The sequence below is a fragment of the Puma concolor genome, chromosome D1 (assembly GCF_028749965.1).
Source record: "Puma concolor isolate L17-30 chromosome D1, mPumCon1.1.hap2, whole genome shotgun sequence".
Classification (NCBI taxonomy): Eukaryota; Metazoa; Chordata; class Mammalia; order Carnivora; family Felidae; genus Puma; species Puma concolor.
This window is the reverse complement of record NC_141676.1, coordinates 11970085-11987572: the sequence shown is the minus strand read 5'-3', so window position 1 is coordinate 11987572 and position 17488 is coordinate 11970085. Positions and strand designations below refer to the sequence as shown.

General features: G+C 41.8%; 1 pseudogene; it reads left to right on the top strand.

Annotated features, from left to right (window-relative positions):
* Positions 1–14543: 14543 nt before the first annotated feature.
* LOC112865071 (beta-enolase pseudogene) lies at positions 14544–15915 on the top strand (annotated as a pseudogene).
* The last annotated feature ends 1573 nt before the right edge of the window (positions 15916–17488 follow it).

Genomic DNA, 17488 nt, shown 5'->3' with positions numbered 1-17488 from the left:
GCAAAAAGCTACTCTCCTCCTCCTGTACACTGAGACAGCATCTTGTAAAATTTCAGGAAGAGTTGAAAAAAATTAGAGACTGAATAACCTAACCTTATACCTAAAAATTAGAGACTGACAACCTAACCTTATACCTAAAGTCGCTGGAAAAAGAACAGTAGGTAAAGCCCAAAACCAGCAAAAGAAAGGAAATAAAGATTAGAGCAGAAATCAATTATATAAAAAAGAAAAACAAAAACAAAAAAACAGTGGAGCAGATCAACGAGACTAGGAGCTGGTTCTTTGAAAGAACTAACAAAATTGATAAACCCCTAGCCAGATTTATCAAAAAACAAGAGGAAAGTACCCAAATTAAAACAACAACAACAGCAACAACAACAACACGAATCACAAAGAGGAGAGATCACAACCAACACTGCAGAAATACAAACAATAACAAGACAATAGTATGAGCAATTTTATGCCAACAAATTGGGCAATCTGGAAAAAATGGACAAATTCCTAGAAACATACAAACTACCAAAACTGAAACAGGAAGAAACAGAAAATGTGAATGGACCCATAAGCAGTAAGGAAATTTAATCAGTAATCAAAAATCCCCCAACAAACAAGAGTCCAGGGCCAGGTGGCTTCCCAGGGGAATTCTACCAAACATTTAAAGAAGAGTTAATACCTATTCTTTTGAAACTGTTCCAAAAAATATAAATAGAACAACTTCCAAACTCATTCTACAAGGCCAACATTACCTTGATTGCAAAACCAAAGACACCCTAAAAAGGAGAATTACAGACCCATTTCCCTGATGAACATGGATACAAAAATTCTCAACAGGATACTAGCAAATTGAATCCAACAATACATTAAAAGAATTATTCACCATGGTCAAGTGGCTGCAGGGCTGGTTCAATATTTGCAAATCAATCAATGTGATACATCACATTAATAAAAGAAAGGATAAGAACCATGTGATCCTCTCAATAGATGCAGAAAAAGCATTTGAAAGAATACAGCATCCTTTCTTGATAAAAACTCTCAACAAAGTAGGGATAGAAGGAACATATATCAACATCATAAAAGCCATATACAAAAGACCCACAGCTAATATCATCCTCAATAGGGAAAACCTGGGAGCTTTCCCCCTAAGGTCAGGAACATGACAGGGATGTCCACTCTCACCACGGTTGCTCAATATAGTACTAGAAATCGGCCGTGGCAATCAGACAACAAAAGGAAATTAAAGACATACAAATTGGCAAGAAAGAAATCAAACTTCCACTGTTTACAGATGACATGGTACTCTACATGGAAAACCTGAAAGATTCCACCAAAAAACTGCTAGAACTGATATGTGAATTCAGCAAAGTCATAGGATATAAAATCAATGCACAGAAATCAGTTGCATTTCTATAAACCAATAATGAAGCACCAGAAAGAGAAATCAAAGAATTGATCCTAATTACAATTGCACCGTAAGATACCTAGGAATAAACCTAACGAAAGACGTAAAAGATCTGTACACTGAAAACTACGGAAAGCTTATGAAAGAAATTGAAGAAGACACAAAGCAATGGAAAAACATTCCATGCTCATGGATTGGATAAGCTTTCTGTTTTGATTTGCAAGCTAGATGCATCAGAGAAGTTGATTTGAAGTCCTTCAAAGAGACTACTTTCTATGAGATAGTAGATGTTCTGAAGAAAAGAAGCATAAGGATCTAGGAGCCCTAGCCCTCTGTACCCCATAAGCCTAGGCTGAGCTCCAGAGACTCCAGAGATGATTGTAAGGGCTAGTGCAAAGAAGACTGGTCTAAGGAACTGGAAAATTCTGCAGCCCTGCAAACAGTATGGGAGCCCATAAGGAAGTTATTCTCCTGGCCAAGTGCCTGAGATATTGTATTCAAGAAACTCAGGCAGCCTTGAGGCAGATAGGAGCTAATGCTGGGGTTGGAAATACACAAGAAGGTGCAGATCTTGTTACCACCACTGTCTTAATCAAATGACCTTGAATAATTCACCGTTTGAGCTTTGGTTTTCTCATCTGTAAAATGAGAATAACTTGAACTATAAAGAATATTAAAGAAGATATTGTATGCAAAGGTTACTAACACATAGCAGAGGCTGAATAAAGGCTGGCTCTTACATGTTTCTAGAACAAAATATTAACCATTCGTGATTCCCAATTTTCATTCTTGAAATGTAATCTAAGGAAATAACTGTGGCTATTTACAAAGATTTGGAAGTATGGAAGATTAATTACAGAGATATTTGGGAAAGCAAAAACCCAGAAAAATATTTAAATGCCCAACCATGCGGAGGTGGTCAAATAAGTTTTGTTGTACTCATCAGTAGTATTAAGTAAAAAGTGCTCGATGTCAAGAGCCTATGTTTTTGAAAATACTGTTAAACGAAGAAAGCAGACTGCAAAACAATATGGAGAGCATATCATTCTTACAAAAATGTTACCTATGTGAGTTTTGATTCTCTCCAAGGACCCCTGTCTGGATCCTGTCCCAAGCCCAACACATTGCCCCTCTACCAAAGTTAGGAGGCTGCCCAGACACATCTGGACCCCACAAGTACATATGCTTCCTGGGCACACCTCTGTCCTATTGCTGAGATCGATCTGTGGACAAGTCCGTGTCTCCCACTGGAGGACAGGACCACCCTAACATTTGTGGCACTCAGGACAAAAATATAGGTGCAAATATAGATACCATGTAAGGTACTCTAAATATTCAGGCTCTTAGTGTCAACCTTGACAGTTTTATTTTCTTTTTTGTAATGCAAGTGTCTGGCCTAAGCTTTGATTGCTGAGGCATCCATTTCAAAGAGGCATCCACTTGAAAGAAGGCTATTTTGAATATACACATTGCCCTGCCACACATCTAGATAAAGAGCCAGGCCACCTCCCCTCACTGCATTTCCTTCATTTTAGAGATCCTGGTTGATTTTGATAACTGACCTATTGAGCCACTTGCTTTTTCTCTTCTTGTGCTTTAAATTCCTGCTCTTCCCCAAAAACTTAACTAATAGCCTACTATTGACTGGAAGCCTTACCAATAATACAAACAATTAATAGATATTTTATTGCATGATATGTGTAATGTATATTGTATTTTTACAATAAAGTAGACTAGAGAAAGTAAAATGCTATTAAGAAAGATCACAAAGAAAATACATTTACAGAAAAAAAATTCCTGCTCTTACATTATCAATTCACCAATGAAGAGTGAGATCCTTAATTCCCAAGCCCCCAAACCTTAACCCCCCAAAAAAGCAGAACCCCAGGCATCTGTTCTCTCTCTCTCTCTCTCTCTCTCTCTCTCTCTCTCTCTCTCCACCTTGACCTCAAGGTGTGGCCCCCAGTGTGTAATTCCCAGGTCCGCGAATAATAAGACTCTACTTTTTTCAAAGTTCCCTGATGGTTATGGCTGAGGGCATCTTGGATTCATAATAGGAACCACAAAGGCCGATCCAACCACAATATTGGTTATTGATAGGCTGATACCGGCACAAAACAGGGCTACAGAAAAACCCTGAAAACTGTTAAATAAAATGTCTCTCCCCTATCTTGACAAATATACCTTCATAACTAAAGTATCAATCATGGACAATAACACTGGAATAACGTACATTACAGTGTTCGCAGTAGCTCTCTCTAGATAGTGGGGCTGTGTATTGGTAGCTGGGAGCGGTGTATTGGTCCCATATTGTGTGAGGAATTTGACACTCAAGAGGTCACATGGCCATTGTGCAAAACAGTATGGTGGCTTCTTGAAACCTTTAAAGTAGAATGACCATATGATCCAGCAATTCTACTCCTAGGTATATACCCAAAAGAATTGATAGCAGGGACTCAAATACATACTTGTACATCAATATTCCTAACAGCACTCTTTATAATAGGCAAAAGGTGGTAGTAACCCAATGTCCATCAAGAGGTGAATGGTAAAATAAATGTGTGTGTGTGTATTCATATACACACATACACAATGGGACTTTTCTCCACCTTAAAAAGAAATAAAATCTTGAATGAAATTTTGAAATTAAAACATGGGTGAATTTTGAGAGCATTATGCTAAGTGAGATAAGCCAGACACAAAAGGATAAATGCTACATGCTTGCAGTTATATGAGGTATGGAGAGTAAGCAAGTGCATGGAGACTGAAATAGAAGAGAGCTTACCAGAGGCTGGGGGGAGGAGGAATGGGAATTATTGCTGAATGGGCACAGAGTTTCTTTTTGGGATGATGCAAAAATTCTGGAAATGGATAGTCATGATGTGGTTGTACCACACTGTCAATGTCCTTAACATGGCTGAACTATAATATATCCTTAAAACTTGTTAAAGAGATGACTTTTATATTAGGTATATTTTACCACAATAAAAATAGAGAGTTTAGAAAAGGGTCTACTCAGGGGTCCCCGGGTGGCTCAATCAGTTAAGTGTCCAACTTCAGCTCAGGTCATGATCTCACGGTTCGTGGGTTCAAGCCCCACATCAGGGTCTGTGCTGACAGCTCAGAGCCTGGAACCTGCTTTGGATTCTGTGTCTTCCTCTCTCTGTGCCTCCTGTTTGCCCTCTCTCTCTCTCTCTCTCTCTCAAAAATAAATAAATGTTTAAAACATTAAAAAGAAAAGAAAAGGGTCTACTCAGATTTTTCAGCAGTTTTCTTATTTAGAAAGAAAAATCTGATGGTGAAGCTCGAGAAAACTTGTATTTGGGTAAATGTTGGAGGCAGAACCAATGTGAGGAGGTAAAGGGTATAACTGATGTAAGGAGAAGGCTCTGGACTGAGGCCAGCCAGGACAGAGTGTGACGGAAGGAGAGGGTATGCAGGGCATCGTGGAGGAGGACATAACTGCTGACAGATCTGTGTGGGGAATAACGCTCTGTTCTCCAGCGTCAGCCAGAGCCACCGTGTTCTCGGCACAATTGGAACCACAAGTTCTTTTTGCAGGCTGCACAAGCATGATGGACCTGGAATTAAAACTTCTAAAACCTTAACCGAAAGTTAGAAGGAGAAACTAATAGCGAAAGACATGGGACTGGGCAATTTTAGATAAATTGAGGGGGAAACAGGGAGCGAGAAAAGTTCATGGTGGTGGAAAATAAAGTAGCTTTTTCCAACAGCTACAAGAACAGCGTAGGAAATTTGGTTCAAGCCTTCTGAAATTCTGAGGTCCAGCAACAGGATGTGTTTGTTTAGAGATTGCTTCATCAAGCCACAGCGTATACCACAACCTTAGCCCCAGGGGAGGCAAGGTATATTTAATCTTGCTGGTCTCTTAACACATATTTGTTAACTATTTCACCTCCAGGACTGAAACATTTTTAAACATCTATATTAGCTAGTTGGCTAGTGATTACTCTACATATCTGGTCCCTGGGCTCTTTCTCTTATGTTGAGTAACTTAGTAAGTTTCTCACATTTTTAACAATTCTTCGCATCACTGAATATAAATGCTGACTCTATAAATTAGCATGTTGATGATGTAATCAATGCAACGATCTAACATATGTTAGTTACCAGGCATAATGCTAAGCATTTTACATGCGCTGCATCGTGTAATACCATACTTCTGAAAAGTCTGCACTCTCATTTCTGGTTTACTGATTAGAAAACATTTTGAGACTCTGATTGGTTAGGCAACAAAATCTGAACCCATCTTGAACCACCCTCAGTTACGCCAGTGGCCTTCTCCAAGTAATTACTAAATTGTTGGCATGTTTCCGACAACTGTGAATGTCATTTCAACCGAACTTCATGGATAAGGGTCAAAATTTGTCCTTGTATGTAAAATATTGTCATGGAACAGGCAACTTCTGAAATGGCCACTAGGCCTTAAATATTTACTAGCTGGACCTTTCAGCAAATGTTTGCTAACCCTAAGTTTTCCTTTCTCACCTGCCCATGGAAAGCTGACATTCTCTATTCCCAATAAAAGAAGGCTTGTTAGACATCAGGAACCAAGTTGTAGGAAAGGGGTTATGGAGGTGGCAGAGGGTTCTGTTTTGGGCTTTTGGGAGCCTCATAGAACATTTAATGTTCCCTTTTAACATTCACTCCTTTAGGGAGGAAGAGTGTGGGTTTCAGTCATTCATACATGGTCTCAAAATCTGCCTCTGCCCCTTCTTTCTGGATGAACTGAAGGAAGTTGCTCGGTATCTCTGAGCTGTGGTGTCTTCAAAATGAGGATGATAACAGCCTCATGAGGGTTACTTGGTGGGTATGTGTCAAGTGCAGTCTTCAGTCCCTGAACACTCTCCCTTTACTTACCTTGTCAGAGCTTCGCCTCGAAGAGGTCAGACTGAAGCATCCATCCCACAAAGTGCTTCTGCTGCATGATTCCCAGAAGGTGCTGACCTCATGCAGATTCCTGGCCAGAAGCATCCCATAGTCCCCAAAGGTGAGGCAGTGGTGGGAGGTTGGGGTGTTGAAGTGCGATATTGAGGGGGTCAGAAAGTAGCAGGCTTGTAATTCTGGTCCTTCCCCACTGCCTTTCTGCAGAGGGTTGGAGCTGCTAAGAGGATGGAGGGGGAGGCCCATCTAGACCTAATGTTGCTTCTCAGCGCATTCTGCCAGTTCTGTCATTCACCTGGGGAGGCAGCAGAGGATGACGGCTAAGGGCATGGGTTTTGGAGCCAGACTGAATGGATATGCATCCACTTTCCGATTGGGTGTTTTTGGGTGTGTTACTTTACCTTCCTGTGCCTTGCTCTCTTCCCATGTGAAATGGGAATAAAATTAGCACCTTCCTCTTAAAGTTGTTACAAGCACTACAGTCTGTAGGATATAAGTACTAAGAGGCTAGCAAGTGCCTACTCAGTGCACACTGGCTGTTCATGATCATGAAGATGCCTGTGAGTTCTTCCACCTGCTTTCTGGTAACTTCACTTCCATCAGTGTGGTCCTGGAGACACGGCTCATCTGTCCTGTCACTGACTTGGTCCCAGGACCCTCTCCTGACCTCTGTGTCTCCCTCACTCATCACATCCAGGCCCCCATGTCTGAGGATGCCAGTGCTACCTTCCCAACCCCTCCTAATCCCTTCTGCTCCTCCAGGCATATGGCTCTGTTTATCACATCAGCCATGGAAATCCCTTCAACTTGGATGTGCTGGTGGACTCCTGGCCTGAGTATCAGATGGTCATCATCCAGCCTCAGAAACAGGTAGATGCACCAACCAGGACAGGTGGGGACTGGTCAGCATCAAAAGGCTGGAAGAGCCAACCCCAGTTCAGACTCACCATGGCTGCTTGTAGCATTGAAGAGAAGTTGGAGTGTCTTAAAGACACTTCATCAATGCTTGGTACCTTGGATGAGTGCCACATCCCCACGCTTCCTGTCATGGCATAGAACTCATCTAGGCAACGGTAGGATGTGAGGAGAAGAAGGAGGAAGAGAAGGAGGAGGAGGAGGAGGAGGAGACCGGCACTGGAAGGTCACCTCTAATCTGATGGAAATTTGAGACTAACTGAGTAGCAGGTGTCAGTGACAGGGGCTGAGACAAGGCCAATCTAAAGGGAAAGGTGGATGTCCAGGATATCAGAACAGTGACTTGGAAACAAACACCAGGCAGAAGTCCACTACTAAAAACTGTCTCTCAGAAGCCAGAGACAAGACTCATAATGACTGCTGTCAACTATGTCACTTCTCGTGTTAGTGGGTGTCATCCTCAGGACAACCTTGGAAAGTGAGCCTTAATATCTCTAATTTAGAAAGGGAAAACAATGCCATGGTTGGGGGTGTCAAGTCACATGGCTGCGGGAGACCATGTGTTAAAGCATGGTCTTCGGCTTTGTCTAGTGTGACCTGAATTCAAATTTGCATGCCGATTTTACTAGGTCTGCCACCACAGGTGCAAATTTTTCTGAGCCTCAATTTCATCCTCTATAAAATGGAGATAGTAATTTCTTCACAGAATTGACTAGTTTAAGTGAGAGACCATATATCAAAAACTTAAGTCTATAGCATATGCTGGTAAATATTATTATTGGTACTGGCTGAGGACCCACAAGGAGCAAATCATTACACTGATGTGCAAACCTACATCGGCTTTTGTCTGAAAGCCTCTGAACTTTGCCAGACATGCAGTCAGTGAACTGACACTTCAAGGCCAGCTGACTTTATTGTGGGTGCAGAAGTTGGGCCCCCAAATATTAATAATCTAAGCCAGGTCGAGCTGACCTTGCAAACCAGGTTGGGCCTGGGATGCCGAAGGCAATGAAACTGTCCCAGCTTGAGGACACCAGGGAAGCAGACTGGATCAGGTGTTCTCCACATCCTCTTTGCTACTTCTTTCCCTAGCGCTGTGCCTTTGGTCTCCTGCTTCCTGATAGTATGGGTTTGGAGACTGACACTCAGTTTAGTACATTCCATAGCCCAATTCCTTCAGAGTGTGAAGGGCTCCTATTCATTTTTATTTCAATAATTTCATATTTGGGATGTGTATTAGAGCAATAGAACTATGGCATCAAACCCATGCTTTCACATCTACGTTGCTTTGAGCGAGGCCAGTTTTTAAAAAGTGAGTCAATAAATAACAATACTGAATATGTGCAAGTGCCATGATACACATATGTGACAAAAATTGGGAAGATTCTAAGACAATATAATTTATTTTGAAATCCATTTGCCTAGCCTAATTCCATGACATATGATGTTCCTTTTGGTATTAAAAGTCAACCCAATTGTCATGAGATTATGACCAATTTTTTATTTTTATTTATTATTTTTTAAAATGTTTTATTTATTTTTTGAGAGCGAGAGACAGAGTGTGAGTGGGGGAGGGACAGAGAGAGAGGGAGACACAGAATCCCAAGCAGGCTCCAGGCTCTGAGCTGTCAGCGCAGAGCCCGACGCGGGGCTCGAACTCATGAACCAGAGATCATGACCTGACTGGAGCCGAAGTCGAATGCTTAACTGACTGAGCCACCCAGGTGCCCCAAGACCATCTTTCTTTATTCCCTGGGCCAAATTCCTTTTACTTTATGGTGTTCTAAAAATTCAAATTTACATGCAGAGGCGCCTGGGTGGCTCAGTCGGTTAAGCATCAGACTTCGGCTCAGGTCATGATCTCGCGGTCCGTGAGTTTGAGCCCCGCGTCAGGCTCTGTGCTGACACTCAGAGCCTGGAGCCTGCTTCGGATTCTGTGTCTCCCTCTCTCTCTGTGCCCCTCCCCTGATCATACTCTGTCTCTCTGTCTCTCTCTCTCTCAAAAATAAATAAACATTGAAAAAAAATTACATGCAGATACTTTACTCAGACTATCAGAGGACATGTCCCACAAATGTTAGTGGTGTTATCCAAAAGAAGATCAAAATCCTGTTAAACACTGAAGTACTTAAGGATGAAATCATCCATTGGAGGGTCCAGATGAAACAAGGTTGGTCCTAGGTTGCTAATCACTGAAGCTGGGTCATGGGTTCATGGGGGTTTATTACACTTTTTTATTTTTGTCTCACTTCCACATTTTCGATTACAAAATGTAAAAAAAAAAAAAAAATTAAATAAAAGAACCAAAAAATCTGTTAACTTCCTCACCACTTCGGAACAGTAGCCAGAAGAGCGGAACTAACCCTGGGCCAGTCCTCCCTCTAAGTTGGCCCCTCACTTACTAGTTGACCCTGGGAATCTTTCCACTACACAATCTTGTTACTGACCTTCCTTCAGTCTTTCATTTGAAAAACAGGGGGTCCTCGCCACATCTGAATCCAGTGAGATGCTAATTTAAGCTACAGGTTTTGAAGTCTTCCCCAGATGTAATGACTGAGAAGCTTTAGAGAGGCGGGATGCAGCAGAATTTCATGTAGATAAGGTTCCAATTTTTCCTTTGTTAATCTTTTTTTAAAGTTTATTTATTTATTCTGAGAGAGAGAGGGACAGGGAGGGAGAGAGGGAGAGAGAGAGAGAGAGAGAGAGAGAGAGAGAGAGAGAGAGAGAGAATCCCAAGCAGGTTCCATGCTGTCATTGCAAACCTGGATGCAGGGCTCAGTCTCACAAACCGTGAAATCATGACCTGAGCCGAAATCTAGAGTCACGTGCTTAACCCACTGACCCACCCAGGTGCCCCACTTTTGTTAATCTTTAATCACAAAGATAATATATGCTGATTATACAAGAGGGACAATCCTGTGTTGCTTTAAGAAGCTACTCTGACCTCTTCTCTTCCCCTCCTGTCCTACGCCCTGAGGTAATCAGTGCCCTACCTCATTCCAGCACACATGGGGTATTGTTATCCCTTCTGCCAAAACTTTCTGGTTTGTATATAACTCAGCATGCACATCCCTCCAAGTCAATCAGTGCAACAGTAATTCTTTTCAATAACTATGTAATATTCTGAAGAGTGAATGCACTGTCATTAAGTCAGCCATCCTATTGCTTCAAATTGCTCATGATTCTTTGCCACTACAAACTGTGTTTCAACAAACATCCTTGTACCTGTATCTTTACATCCTGAAAATCATTTCCTCAGTAGAACTGATTCCTGAAAGTGGTCAAAAGGTATGTGTATTTCAAAGTCTAGTAAGTGCTTCCTGATTACTTTCCCAAAAGATTGCTGCTCTTTAATTTTGTTAACCGTGACTAGAAGAACTGTTTCCCCAGCACAGGATATTACCCTCTTCTTAATTTAGGCCAAATTCGTGGATGAAAAATAGTGTGTTATCATAGACTTAATTTGCATTTCCCTAATGAGATCGGACATATTCTCATATGTTTATCAGTCATTTGGGGGTTACTTCTGAATTGTCTGTTCATATCTTTTGAGCACTTTTACACTGAGTTTTTGTGTCTTTCTTAAAATTCTGTAAGAATTTTTAAAAGTTAAGGGTACTAACATTTAACGGTGTATGCCACAAATTATTTCCCAATGTATCATTATTTTTATTTTATCAATGAGGCTTTTCATTCCAAACTTTGTGAATTTTCATGTCATCAAATACACTTTCCTTTCGCTATGAGTTCTGAGGTTTTTTTTTTTAAATTTTTTTTTTAACGTTTATTTATTTTTGAGACAGAGAGAGACACAGCATGAACGGGGGAGGGGCAGAGAGAGAGGGAAACACAGAATCAGAAGCAGGCTCCAGGCTCCGAGCCATCAGCCCAGAGCCCGACGCAGGGCTCGAACTCGCGGACCGCGAGATCATGACCTGAGCTGAAGTCGGACGGCCAACCGACTGAGCCACCCAGGCGCCCCAAGAGGTATTTTTTTTTTAGTGAAAAGGTTTTTCCTACTCTAATGTTTTTCTTACTGTAGGCTTCTTTTTACATCTTATGTTCCAATCTTTATTTCATCCAGAATATATTTTTGAATAGCATTAATTAAGTTTCTGCTACATCTTTCTTCCATATGGCTAACTAATGATGCTAGTACTATGTATTAAATAAATCATCCCACTGAAACTTAAATATCTCTTTTTCCCTATAACAGATTTGTATATTTTGTATCTATTCCTGTACTGGAGTTTAATCTTTTGTTATGCTGTGTCAGTGGCTTTATGGTAAGTTGTAATATCTCATCAAGGACATCACTTTTCACCATTCTTTTCCTTTATTTTCTTTTTTTTTCTTATGGATTTATGTTCTGTGTGAACTTAAATTGAGTTTTCCAGTTTCCCACCAACTATTCCAACTACCTACTGCAATTGTCATTGGCACTGGACTCATTTGTTAAAATAATTTTGGGAGGATTCAGATTTTCATGACACTAAATCTTTTCATCTAGAAACATGATATGTATTTCAATTTTCTGTTTCTGTTTTAATACCATTTGGCAAAATTTAGTGTTTTCCTACAGTAAGCCAAATGAAATAAAACCCATTCGGGGCACCTGGGTGGCTCAGTCGGTTAAGCATCCAACTTCAGCTCAGGTCATGATCTCACAGGTGGTCAGTTTGAGCCCCGGCACTGGGCTCTTCGCTGACAGCTCAGAGACTGAGACTGCTTCAGATTCTGTGTCTCCCTGTCTCTGCCCCTCCCCTGCTCATGTTCTGTCGCTCTCTCCCTCTCAAAAATAAATAAACATTAAAAAAAAAACACATTCAGTTTACTCTTGGGTATTTTATGCTTGTCACAACTGTTGGTGGAATTATTTGCCTTTTCCATTTCTGAGTACTATTACTTTGCGATTGATTTTTATTTCTGTTCTTAATTTCTAAACATGCCTCACAAGATTCTTTAAGATCCTGTTTATTTGTTTTTGGTTGGAGTCTCTTGGACTTTGTAAAGACATAATACTGTAATATGCAAATACAGATTATTTGCTTCCCTTTTCCTATATAGTATTGGTTTTCTAGTTTCTTGCCTAATTATTACATGTGCAGAACCTAGCAAAATAATACCAATTAAGAGCAGCAATATCTCCATCCTTGTCTCTTTCCTGGCTTTAATGTGATGGCTTTAATAATTCACATTTGTAATTATATTTGGTCTGTCTTTACATGGTTAGAGTATTTTCCTACTATTCTTATTTTCTTAGAATTTATATTTGGAATAGCGACTGAAATTTTATGGGTATTTTTGTATATGTTTCTTTCTATGAGAAAGTTTCTTTTTGGCAATTGATACACTCACACAATTTTTCATCCTTTAACTTAGACTACACTGAAAGACCTTCTGAGTCTTCGCCATTCTTGCCTTTCTAAAATAAACTCTATTTGCTCCTATCTACTATTCTTCTGATTTACTCCTGGATATTTTATTCAGAATGCTTGCATCTGTATTCATAAGTGAAAAGGTTCAATAAATATCTTTTATTCCTTTTTTTTTTTTTAAATCAGATTTTGGATTCGGGCGGGGGGGGGGGTCTTTCCAGCTGTTACCATGGCTTAATATTTAAATTGTGTGTTAATTTTTGGTTTAGGTAGAAGTTAAATGTAAAAGAATCTGATTTGGGCCACTTTTTAAATGGTAAACATTTCCAGTTATTTCTATCAGTCAGCTGAGGTTATTTATTTCTTTGAAGATCAGTTTTGAACATGGAGGGAAATTATCTATTTCTTTTATTGGTAAACATGTTGCCTAGAGTCACATCTAAACTTCTTTTATATTTCTCTTGTTCCCTTTGCTATCTCCTTCCTCATCTCTAGTACTGTCTGCTTTTTGCTTTTGCTTCTCTTGTTTTTTCCTTAAAATGTCTTTTTTTGCCACTTAAAAAGGAGTTTATGGTTTTGTCTATTCTTTGTTCTATGTCTCATTTTCCACTTCATTATTTTCAGCTTTGATTTTTATGAACTGCTCCCTTTGCTTTCTTCTGGTTCACTTTGATATTCTCTTTACAATCCCTTGAATACTTTGTCTATCTCCAGTCATTCTTTCAAAATGAGGTTTCTTAACACATCTACTATTCTGAATACATCAAGGTTTTGCTTTGAGCCACACTGAGGAATCTGCATTTATTTCTACTAGCACCCCCCAATTCTTGAAGGATTATTTTTTAATGTTTATTTATTTTTGAGAGAGAGAGAGAGAGAGAGAGAGAGAGAGGGAGGGAGCACAATAGCAGGGGGAAGGGAATGGAGAGAGGGAGACAGAGAATCCCAAGCAGGCTCCATGCTGTCAGCACAGAGCCAGACACGGGACTTGAACTCACGAACCGTGAGATCATGACCTGATGACCTGAGACAAAATCAAGAATTGGACGCTTAGCTGACTGAGCCACCCAGGCACCCCTTGAATGATTCTTTAAAATTAGTTACACTACTTTATGTTTCAGTTTTCAGCAATATACTTTTCAACAAAATATACTTCCAGCTGAAACTCTCAGCCTTACTGTTGATATTTACTTTCAGAAACAAATATTATCTTTCCATGGAAGCTGTGGCTTGCAAGAATGGGATTCCAAGTCTCTCTCTTCCAAGTCCATGAGAAAATATGACAGCAAACCACCTAGAGTGCTACCAAAACTCCTGATGACCTTATTCCTCTACTTCTGGCTTTGAATGAGGTGTTCCTGTTTTCATAGGTTGATAGTCCTTTCTTTGACTCTGGGCCAGAGTGATGTCTTTGGGCAAGAGTAATGTCTCATTCAGGTTTATTTTCACTAGAGCATCTTGCCCATGCTTTAGACACTGTAGATTCTCAGTACATGAAAGCTGAAGAAAAAGTTCAAGGTCATGAACTGACCTTTCACCATCCCATACAAGAGCTGACATAGATACTTCATGTTCTCCAAAGAGCCTCAATAATTATAAGAAGTTCTGAAAAATTATGAAGTCATCAGCCCGAAGATGCTCCAAAGCCATGGCAACTAGTCAGAGGCAATGGGTATCTGCATTGGTGACCCAAAGTGGGTTCCCAAGAAACAACATCAGCAGCACCTGCGATCTTGTTTAAAAATGCCAATTCTCAGGCTTCCTGAATCAGAAACCCTGGGAACCAGAAGGGGAACCGTAATCTTTGGTATAGGGAGTGCTCCAGTGGATCCTGATACAAGCTCAAGATTGAGAGCTACCAAGCACCTGTAGTGAGTTACTAAACAGGTGGAAGCTGAAGAAGCAGAGAGCTCTGAATCACTGACAGGGCTGCTTTCTTACCTTTCTTCCCAGGTTGTCAGGAAAGTTTGGGTGAGGAGACAAGAACTGTTATATTATCAAAGTCAATGACAGTGAAGGACACTGTTCCAGCTGCCATCTAGACTCAGAGCTCACCCTAACCCCCCAGTGAAGACATCCCAGCTATGGCCATGCAGAAAATCTTTACCTGGGAAATCCTGGACTCCAGGGACAACCCCATGGTAGATGTGGTCCTACACATGGCCAGGGACCAATTCCAAGCAGCTGTGCCCAGAAGAGCTTCCACAGGTATCTATGAAACTCTGAAACTGAGAGATGGAGACAAATCCTGCTCCCTCAGGAAAGGGATTCTGAAGGCTGTGGGACACATCAATAAGACCCTGGGCCCCACTCTGCTGTAAAATAAACTAAGCATTGGGGATCAAGAAAAAGTTGACAAATATATGATTGAGCTGGATGAGACTGAGAATATGTCCATGTTTGGGGTCACTGCCATCCTGGGTGTATCCGTGGCCGTGTGCAAGGCTGGTGCAGCCAAGAAGGGGGTCATGCTCTACTGGCACATAACAGACCTCGCTGGGAACCCAGACTTGGTCCTCCCAGTCCCTGCCTTTGATGTGATCAGTAGGGGCTCCCATGTTGGAAACAAGCTGGCCACACAGGAGTTCATTTTTCTGCCCATGGGAGCCAGTTCCTTCAAAGAAGCCATGCACATTGGCACTGAGGTCTACCACCACCTCAAGGCAGTCATCAAGGCCAAGAATGGGAAGGATGCCACCAATCTGGGCAATGAGAGCAGCTTTGCACCCAACATCCTGGAGAACAGTGAAGCCCTGGAGCTACTGAAGACAGCCATCCAGGAAGCTGGTTACCCAGACAAGGTGGTGATTGGCATGGATGGGACAGCATCTGAGTTCTATTGCAACGGGAAGTACGATTTTGACTTCAAGTCACCTGATGACTGCACTGCACACCACTGGGGAGATGCTGGGGGAGCAGTATAAGAGTTTCATCAAGAATCACCCTGTGGTCTTCATCAAGGACCCCTTTAGCTAGGTTGACTGGGTCACCTGTATCTCATTCCTCTTGGTGATTGACATCCAGATCATTGGGGATGACCTCATAGTCACCAACCCCAAGAGGATTGCCCAAGCCATTGAGAAAAAGGCCTGCAACTGGTGCTGCTGAAGGTCAACCAGATTGGCTCAGTGACCGAGTCCATCCAGGCCTGCAAACTGGCCTAATCTAATGGCAGGGGTGATGGTGAGCCACCACTCCGGGGAGACTGAGGATGCATTCATTGTTGACCTCATGGTAGGGCTCTGCATGGGATAGATGAAGACTGATGATGCCTCCTGCTGCTCAGAGCACCTGGTCAAATACAACCAGCTCATGTAGATTGAGGAGGCTCTTGGGGACAAGGCTGTCTTTGCTAGACACAAGGCCCCAAGACCCCACAGGACAGATTTGACCTTCAAGCCCCTCCCCTGGAAATAAATACTGGTGCCAACCAAAACCAACCAACAGGAGGGAGCCAAGATGGTGTAACAGCATGGAAGTTTTTTGTGTGTCTCACATCCATGAAATACAACACTAAACTATCCTGCACACCTAGAAAACTGATCTGAGGATTAACACAACAATATGCACAACCTGAACCACAGAATTCAGCAGGTATGTGGCATGGAGAGGTGAACTTGGAGAGAGAGTAGCTGTGGAGGGCAGGAAGCCACTTTTGCAGGCAGAGAGAGAACAGAGACAGCAGGGGCTGGGGTGGGTGGAGAATACAGAAAAAGCACCCCTCCCCAAAAGCAGCTGGAGAGAAAGTGGAAAATTGGAAACAGCTGCAGAGACTGAACTAAAAAGGGAGAAAGGAGAGGGTTTAAATTCCATTAAGACTATAAACAGGGGGAATGCAGAGAGTCTGCAACTCCACAGCTCGATACCTGGCAGTGCTCTGGTGGGAAGGGCAAATCCCCAGGAGCAGAGTGGGGTCCGGGAGTTCTTGGGCCATACCGGGAGAAGTGGTTCCACTGCTGGAAGGATACTTGATAGAGGCTGTGAGGCAACCTGGGCCCAGCAGACCCCAGAGAACGGCCCTATTCGCTGGTGCTGGAACAAGGTCATTAAGAGTGAAGCCTGGTGCCAGGTATGTGTTGTGATTTTCCATAATCCCTGAAACGCTGCTGCTACACTATCTCACGAACTTTTTCTGGGGCAGGCTGTCACCTGGCCACAGTCTCTGGGCATCAGCAGCAGCACGGTCCCTTGAACCTTCCTGAGTATGGCTGGCATTCGGCCATTGCTTGGTGAGACCCTCGGCACAAGGGTGGAACAGGTCAAAGCCGCAGTCCCTCAGAAGTAAGAGGCTGGGGAAAACAGCCGCATCTGAGACAAAACTCGGGAGAGAGGTACTGCCTGGGGCCTGGTCATGGACAGTGTAAAAGCAGGGAGCGGACAAAAGCTGAATACAAAGGATGGATGTGTGATTGCTGATTGGGGAGAACAGAGTCTGAATACTAGAGACTGGGTAGCTGAGTGCTGCTATTTTCACCACTCCCCCTCATGTGCATAAGCACCTACAAGCGCCACAACAATCCATCCCAGTAGGCTAGCAGCGCCATCTAGTGGAGAACAGAGCTGTGACACTAGGCCCCACCCAACTGGGCCAACCGCGCTCTTCAAGAACACAAGTCTAACTGCCTACTTAGTTTATGGACTATAAAGCGCTTCATAGTCTGACTCCTAGGGGAAAACAAAGTAATTTCAGTCATATTTCAGTCTGGTAGCAAGTCCATCTATTCAATAGTTTTTCTTTTTTTTTTTTTTTCTTTTTCACTTATTTTCTTTTTCTTGAATACAGAAGAGAAAAATTCATTTTTATTTTCAGTTTTTATTAAAAATATTTTTCTTTAATTTTTTACTATATTTTTTATTTTTGTGTGAATTTTTTCAAATTCTAGCTTACTTC